Below are 9,446 nucleotides of genomic sequence, written 5' to 3' on the forward strand. Positions count from 1 at the left end.
TTACAATCAATTAGATGATTTCATCAATAGGTTGGTCTCTCGGTTTGCCCCGCCATTGGACAATTAAGCTTTCACTTCTTGGTTGATTTTTATATCCTTTTTGGTTGGATTATATCACTATTTTGGGTTGTTTGGTTATCTTTCTTTGGATATTTGGGATATTTATATTGGTTACATATTTAGTTGCTTTGGAATGTTTTCTATTTTCGTTGCCTTTGGATGGTTTTATTTCAAATCTACTGTCTTTTTTTTTGTTATTCAATCTACTTGTTTACATGTTTCATTTTTCTTTTGTTTCTATTTTTTTTATTATTCTTATGTCTCCATATGTTTAAGTAGTGTGCACTTATTCCCCTAGTTTTTCAAGTATTTTGATATAAAAAAAAACTATGTTAAAAATACCCTACTTAAATTTACAAAATTTGTTTATAAGTCCTTAAAATTATTTTCAAAGTGTTGGACAAGATAAACATTTAAAAAGCCTTAAATTAACTTAATTTTTAATGAGTTTTTGAAGTCTGAAGGACTTCTACTGATACTTAGGTGGACAAGTATCGGTAGAACTCAAGATGGAAAGACCTTGAAAAGGCTACAGAATTCTACCGGTAGAACTGGGAGTTCTATCAATACAACTCAGACTTCTATCGGTAGAATGCACTCTAGTGTGCAAGGTAGTTTTGATATGAAATCTCTACCGATACCTTGGTCTGATCAATCAATACAACTAGATTTCTATCGATACCTTAAGGACTTCTACCAAGACAAGTCAAGGCAGTAGCTAAAGTTCAGGCTCCCCTGCACTTCTACATATACCAGTTGAAACCCTTAGAATTTTACCGATACAAGAGGACCTTTACCGATATAGTGAGCCAAACAACCATATTTTGAAAGGACTTCTACTTTTACAAGTCCCATTCTACCGATACAACAAAGCTGCGGACTGCATTCATTACTAATTTTTATGGATGCAACGACTATTTTGTTTCTGATTGCTACAAACATCCACAAGGTTATTAGAAGATTTAAATACAAGGTCAAGACTCCTTATTAAAAATATAAAACCAAGTGCCTAAATTCTAGGAACTCAATTTTCAATCTTTCTCAATCTTTTACTAAATATTTCTGGTACCCACTTTTGGGTTAAGTTTTCTATCATTCTTTCAAGTGTTGTAACTTTGTATGAGACTGCTTAATTGTTGATTATCTACCTTTTAGAGGTATCATCTTATTCATCATTATTTTCTCTCATTAGTGAGGTGTTACTTAAGGTTTTGTATAGCAAACCTTTAGGAGAAGTAGTTCTATCTTAACTTTGAAAAGATAGGAATGTAACACCCCTAACCCGTATCCGTCGCCGAAATGGGTTACGAGGTATTACCAGACAATACACAAATTTCAAACAATCATATGCATACACTTGCACAAACTTTTAAACCAATCAATTATTAACATAAATAACCGATTTAATCATTATTACCATATAGTCGAATATAACTTTAATGCAACTTATAGAATGTACAAAACGTACAAACTACAATACACTTCAATCGCATACTAAAAAAATCAAACATAAATAGAACTCACAAAACCAAGTACACATAATCATATCAATTTGACCATATCATATTCGGCACTTGTACCTTACTTACATATTCAATCAATTTATATTCACAACTGAAGGACTAACCTATACACTACTCGACATTCATCTACTATCAAGTAGAACATTTATACATCACATAAAAACTCATATAATTTTCATCATATACTAATGCACAAGTCACTATTCATTTGGTTTTTTTTCAATGCATTTAGCCGAATACAAATATGTTTAACAATTATTCACTTTCAACTTTATTCAATTACTTTACAAGTCTATACATTTCAAATATCTAAATCAATATACATATAAATATATATAACTTAGCTTGTCTAACATTTTGACATACAATAACCGAATATAAACATGCTAATATTGCCTAAGCAATATAACAAAGATCACATTTTTTAATTAATTCAAAGACCATATATTTGACTAAGTATTTAAGTATACATTTTATTAAGTTTTATGTCATATCAAACTTATTGCATCATATTCTTATGTATATATATACCAAATCATGTTAAATACTTATATTATACATTTACCAAAATACAACTCAAAACCAACTTGTTTCATAACAATTCGATAATAATATAAACCATTCATAAAGATAAACCATACCATATAACATGCATATCAAAATGAACTCCAACCATGTTTGGATATAACCAAATATTCCTTAATACCAAATCACAAAATAAAACCTTAATTAAGCATATCAACCGAATTCACATACATATTTATCTATCCATATATCATAACTGAATTAACCAAATGCACACATCCAAAAATCACCAACCAACTTCAATGCACAAAAACACATATCACCAATATCATTCATCTATGACACATAGCATGATAACCAAAATGAACTTTAACCATAATAAAAAAAAAACCAAATTCAAGCATAGAAGTTAAGCCATTTTCACATGGCTTAAATTATACAAAACCAAAATCCAACATTTCAAATTAGAATCTAGCCTATGCATGCCATAAGTTCGAAAATTCAACTTATAAAATACCGAATGCAGTCGATAGTGTGATAGACTTTGACGATGATCCCCGAGCTCGTAACTTGACTCCAAAATCTATAAAACAATGCAAACAAACACATACAATAAGCTATCATAGCTTAGTAAGTCATAAGTAAATAAATAACTTAATGTTAACATCAACTCAACTTAACCAAACTAATTTATGCTATCATATTCACATTTATTTTCAAGATCATAATTATATATATAACATATACTTCCATATAAAATTTCACATTGGCCGAATATACCTAATCTTATATACACATATTCAAGAATCATTTCAAAAACATTCATATTATATATTATAAAGGATGAATACACTTTCCATATTCACATAAATTCTCCATTTACATCATACATGTTTTGTAACAAATAGTAACTTACTTACCTTATTTCAAGTAGGTAATAAGCTAACTCATACCTGGTCATTTTAGCTCATTTTACACATTCGATCACAACTTATCGTTGCCCAGTGAACCATTTGAAATTGGATAAGACACTCGGATAATCACATATATCGTACAATTACAACGTCCCAAACGTGGTCTTACATGTAATCACATATCGATGCCACTTTCCCAAACGGGGTCTTACTTGCACACATATATCAGAGTCGCATATCGATGCCCATGTATAAAACGTGGTCTTACTCGCACACAAATATCGAAGTCACATATCAATGCCAACGTATAAAATGCAGTTTTACTCATACACATATATCGATGCCATGGTCTTACTCGCACATCACATATCAGAATCCTATGTCATGACATATGTATCCTAGCTATTCCTAAGGTTCATACGGGGCTTTCGGACGTCATAACTCAATCGAAATGAATTCATAAACATAGCTGCCAAGCTTGTACATATTTAGCTAACTCATATATGTATTCACATATTTCATTTCAGCATATATAACTCACATTTAATTAAAATTAACAACGTCTATTTGCTTATAAACTTACCTTGGATGATGAAAAACGGAACAGGACGACTAGTCGACAACTTTAGCTTTCCCCCGATCCAAATCTGATTTTCTCTTTTCTTGATCTAAATTAATATAAATTAAACTTATTTAATCATATATTCAATCAAATTCATCCAAAAACACATAAATAGGAAAATTACCATTTTACCCCTAACATTTTACACTTTTTACAATTTAGTCCAAATTGCATAAAACACAAAACATGCAAAATTTTCACACACCTTGCTTAGACCAAATATTCCTAGTGTTCATACAAGTCCATACATTTCATTTATTTCACATTTTAATCGCTCAATTTATTATTTTTTCAATTTAGTCTTAATTACTCAATATCATCAAAAATTCCAATGCAAAACATATCTTTCATATGTCACCAACTAACATCACAAAATTCAAATATTCATCAATGGCATAACTTAAAATATTCACCAAAATTAGAAATTCGAGCATGGGTTTTGTAGATAACTTAGCAATGATCTCAAGAACGTAAAAATTATAAAAAAACCTAATTACATACCTTGATTAAGCTATCAACAATGGCTGAACCTATGGAAGCTTTATTTATTTTTCTTTTCTTTATATTCATTCATGCAAAGTGTATGAACACTTTTTTTAATGTTTTATTATTACATGTTATTATACATTTTACAAATATAACCTTTATTAATTAATGCAAAACCATTATAACTTAAGGTCTTTATCGTCCATTACTTATTATCATTGAAAAATTGCATGTTAAATACCTTAACGTACAAAGACAAACACAATTCGGTCCTTACACATTAAACCATTAAATTTTCATTTTACGCGATTAACTTCTTTTATTTAATCGGGTATTCAAACAATAAAATTAAAGTATGAAAATTTCACATAAATAAATTCACACATAAGAAACATAGAAAATAATTTCAAAATATTTTTCTAACTCGGATTCGTGGTCTCGAAACTACCGTTCCAAACAGGGTCTAAATCAGGCTATTACAAGGAATTTGTAAGGTTAAATATTGTCCTTAAAGGTTCAAATCTAGTGGATTTAGCAAATCATTAGTTGAGGAGTGGAGGTAGGCAATTGAGGCCGAACCACTATAAATACTTGAGTCATTTTATTTTCATCATTTCCCAAAAACGTTTTGATACACCAATTCACCTCTCCTCTTGGTGTATTTTGATCTAAACAGTATATCATAAGGGGGCATGGAAATGTACATATGAAGTATTAGCTTTTGTCCATGCTTATGTTTCAAAGACGAAGAAATTGGAAGATGTAGCAATGTCAATGTAAAACCCTATAGTTAGTAAATGGGAACCACCAAAAGGGGATAACATTAAAGAAAACTTTGATGCCTCATTTCATCAACAGTCAAATAAATCAGTATTGAGGATTTTAATTAGGAACAACGTGGGCCTAGTTATGGCAGTGTATACTTACCCGAATGAGCATGTGTTAAACTCAACCATGGAAAAAGCACGAGCATGTTTGCAAGCTGTAATTTTCACAGAGGAACTAGGGTTTAGGAGAATTTTAGTAAAAAGGGACACCTTAATTGTCATCAAGAGAGTAAGGGCCGTAGAGGAGGATGAATCGAACATTAGTAATATGGTCAAGGAAGTAAAATAAAGGATTTGCATGTTTGATAAAATAGAAATTTTACACGTATCTTAGAAAGCTAATGAAGCAGTACACATTTTGGCAGACGAGGGTAGTAGTTATTAAACCCCCAAAATATTGGATATAAGAGGCTCTAGAGAAAGTGGAAGAACTAGTAAATCAAGACTAGTGCGAGCTAGTAAATCAGATTGCCAGAGAGATTGAGTCGTAAATGGAAGCATACTTGTGATTGACGGGAGGAAGAAAGGATCACCTCTGGTGTTTTACTGATGTAATGATCGAGCCACCAAATATAATTCACTCAATCTCGCATTCAATGTTAAAATTTTTTGGGATCCTTATCCCGCAAATTCACTTTCACCCACTGGCTTAGGTTGGATATTAGATCATGTACCTCAATAGGAATCTTTCTATTATTTGATTCCCAAAATTTTTTAGTTGATCCTCAAAATTTTCTTCAAGTACCCAGTTCGCATTAAACCAAAATTGGGAATGCTTTCTTGATAGTCGACCTCTAATCCCTCCAATCATATCAATCCGTACTTGACAGTGATCAAAAAAACCATGTTGGAGATGTTTAGTCGTATATCCCAAGAATAGATCCTACCAATTCGAGTCAGCCACCCCTGTCACACCCCTTAACCCGTATCCATCGCCGGAACAAGGTTACGGAGCATTACTGAAACTTTTAGAACATTTACAATTAATTCACGTAAATTACTATTCATTAACCGAGATTATTGATCAACCGTAATTTATACATATTTTTATCCCACGCTTAGCGCATTTACGAATGATTTCTCCTTAGATTTGGTGAATTCGATGCTCCTAATCTTTAATTTCATGTTTTATACTTAGGTGAGCATAGGAGAGTAAAAAGAGCGAGAAACGGGCCGAAAACAGAGAAAATGGACCCATATGGGAAAACAACACGGCCTGGACTTCCTCACACGGGCGTGTCACACGGCCGTGTCAATTTTTTAGGATCGAAGCACGACTTACACGAGTAGACCACACGCCCATGCCAATTTAACAGCCTTGACCACGAGCTGGAGTAATTGCACACGGGCGTGTCCCTGCCGAGCCCAAGTTTAGTCCTATTCGAAAAATGCCAATTTTTAGGGCTCTTAGGCATTCAAAAGCCTATTTAAACACTTGAGGCACTTAGGAGGGGGATGCAGAGTAGGAAGCAAGGAATTACTCAAGGAAAGCCGATTGATCCATCTCAAGAGCCGGATTTATCATCAAGATTGGAGATCTCGCTTCAAGTTCCTTCAGGAGTTTTGGGTTTTCTTATGTTTTGTTATTTTTATGCTTTTGAGATGTTTTTTTTCATAAGTATGAACTAAACCCCTAAATACCTAAGGGGAATGAAACCTAAGATAGATCTTGTTATTATTATCTGAATTGTATGATAAATATTTGACTTGTTCTTAATTATGTGTTTTTAATTCTTTTTTTGATATTCTAGGATATTGATTCAAGTTAAGCTCTTATTCAGAGGAGGAATAGACTCTGTCTAAGAGTAAATTTGTCATAATTAAGTAGAGTTGATTGTGCGCCTAGAGATAGGGTGACAAGATTTTTCTGGATTAGGGTGAAACCTAATAAGGGAATCCATAGATCGAGTTAATGCAATTCTAGGGTGTTAATTAGAAAGAGATTTCAATTATTCAACCTAGGGTTAGACGTTATTAGTCTCAAGTATAACTTAGAGATTTCTACGGATCAGGTCAAATGATTAAATCGTCTGATTCAAAGTTAAATAACAAGTGAAGTCTAGGTGGATTTGTCCTTAGGTATTGTCTCAATCAATCAAAATTTCCCAACAGTATTTTCCCAAATTTTTCTTTCTGTGCATTCTTAGTTAGTAATTAGTTTAGACAACCAAACCTCTTAACTTTTAGGCTAGATAATAAAAAGGAAGTAAATATTAGTACTCGTAGTTCCTTTGGGTTCGACAATCCGGTCTTGTTGAACTATACTACTGTTCGATAGGTACACTTGCCTTAATTGTGATAATAAGTTAGTCTAAAAAATGTTTCATTTCTAAATCTTTAAAACCTGTTACGAATATCACGCATCAAGTTTTTGGCGCCGTTGCCGGGGAACTAGGATATTAGGAAAACTTGATTTTTATTACTTTAGCCACTTTACTTTTATTACAATTTAAATTTTTATTTTCTTTTCTAATTTTTCTCTTATTTCCTTCTGATAGGTTTTTCTAGTTTTTGACCAGAAGAAACTCGTCAGGACCACTACTTTTTGACGACGAGATCGACCATACAGTTCACAGAAATTGGAGAGAAATAAGGCGAAGCCTAAGATACACAGAGGATGAGCAAGAGGACGATACTTCAACCCCAACCAAGGAGATGGCTGAAAACCAAGAAAATCCACTACCTCCTACGATTGCTGTTGATCCAGTAAATCAGAATCCTACTCCACGCACTATGTATGATTATGCAAAACCTAATTTAACAGGAACTGAGTCAATTATAGTTAGACCTGCTATTACTGCAAATAATTTTGAACTAAAACCTACCACAATTCAAATGATACAATAGTTTGTTCAGTTTGATAGTTTGCAGGACAAGGATCCCAACGCTCTATTGGCAAATTTCCTAGGATTTTGCGATACCTTTAAAATTAATGGCGTTTCTCATGACGCCATTTGCCTTTGTTGTTTCCCTTTTCTTTAAGGAATAAGGCTAAACAATGGTTGAACTTGTTACCACGAGGTCAATCACTACTTAGGAACAAATGACCGAAAAGCTCCTATTAAAATATTTTCCACCGGCTAAAACAGCCAAATTACGTAATGATATATCTTCTTTTGTGCAGATGGATTTAGAAACACTTTACGATGCATGGAAGAGATATAAGGACCTTTTGAAAAGGTTCCCTAACCATGGCTTACCGCTTTGGCTACAAGTTCAAACGTTTCATAATAGCCTAAATCCTTTGACTCGGCAAATGATTGATGCAGCCGCTGGAGGAACTATCAATAATAAGATATCTGAGGCGGCTTACGAATTTATTGAGGAGATGTCACTGAATAACTATCAGTGGCAAGTTATGAGAACAAAATCGACGAAAGCAGCCGGTGTTTTCAACATCGATGTGGTTACTGTGACATCCCTAATTTGACCCTAGTCGGAAAGTGGTTTCGAGACCACAAAACCGAGTCACACAAATAATTGATTGTTAAATTTCATGTCTATTTTATGTTACAATTTATGTGTGAACTATTGATGCTTTGATTTTGTCAATTGACTGCGAATTTAATCAAAAGGGCTTATGTGAGAAACATTGAAAATGTGTTGGTTAATTTTTAAAATGGCCAAATTGTTGCATAGATTAAATATGGGGACTTGTATGTCAAAGTCCCCATTTTTCATGATAATGGCCGACCATGATGGTTTTAGGTGAGAAAATATGTATTTTATTTGTTGTAATGATGGCTAATAAATGATATTATATACATTTTGTTAAAGAATTAAATAAAGACTTATAAAATATGAAATAAAGTTTTTATAATGGAAAAAAAAAGGGATGAAAACAAAGTTTTATCCATTCTTTCTCTCAATAGCCGATTCTTAGGATCAAAGAAGAACAAAAGGGGGCCCTTAGACATATGGCAATTATATTAGCAATTGGAGGTATGTTTGGCTTAATTTCTTGATAATTTTGGTAAAGTTGAGTTGTTAAATAGATTTTGAAGTTAGCCCATGCATTTATTTTTGAATTTAAGAAGAATGATACATTCGACTATGCTTTGATGTGCTTGGATTGTTGTTCATTGAGTAAGTTATTAAGGAATGGTTAGAAGAATTTGAATGCTAAACTAGTTGATTTGTTTATAATGTCCGATTATGATCATTTATAGAGATGTGAATGAATTGTTTTTATGTGAATAAATATTTATTTGATGATATATATATGTATTTGGCAATGGGATAAAATGTGTATTAAGGTAAGTTTCATGGTGATTATGCTTGAGATGTCGGGTTAATATTCGGCATTGAGTAATGTGGGGTAAGGTGATTAATTGGCTATGAAATTAGCTAAATTGAATAGGTATGTTTAATGATATGCTTAGTGTAATGTATAATCTTATAACTCGGTTTGGTATTGAGATAAAGGTTAGATGTATGATTGGATTTTGGTATGTGTTAAATTGGTTAATCAAAGATTTAATATGACGAA

The 9,446-nt window shown here is 32.4% G+C and overlaps 1 non-coding gene across 1 annotated transcript; it reads right to left on the reverse strand.

Moving 5' to 3' along the window:
• Positions 1-8,048: 8,048 nt before the first annotated feature.
• Positions 8,049-8,155, reverse strand: LOC121228724 (small nucleolar RNA R71). Its single transcript, XR_005926299.1, has one exon. It is a non-coding gene; the product is annotated as a small nucleolar RNA R71 (small nucleolar RNA).
• Positions 8,156-9,446: the final 1,291 nt, after the last annotated feature.

Source organism: Gossypium hirsutum, chromosome A04 (assembly GCF_007990345.1).
Source record: "Gossypium hirsutum isolate 1008001.06 chromosome A04, Gossypium_hirsutum_v2.1, whole genome shotgun sequence".
Taxonomy (NCBI): domain Eukaryota; kingdom Viridiplantae; phylum Streptophyta; class Magnoliopsida; order Malvales; family Malvaceae; genus Gossypium; species Gossypium hirsutum.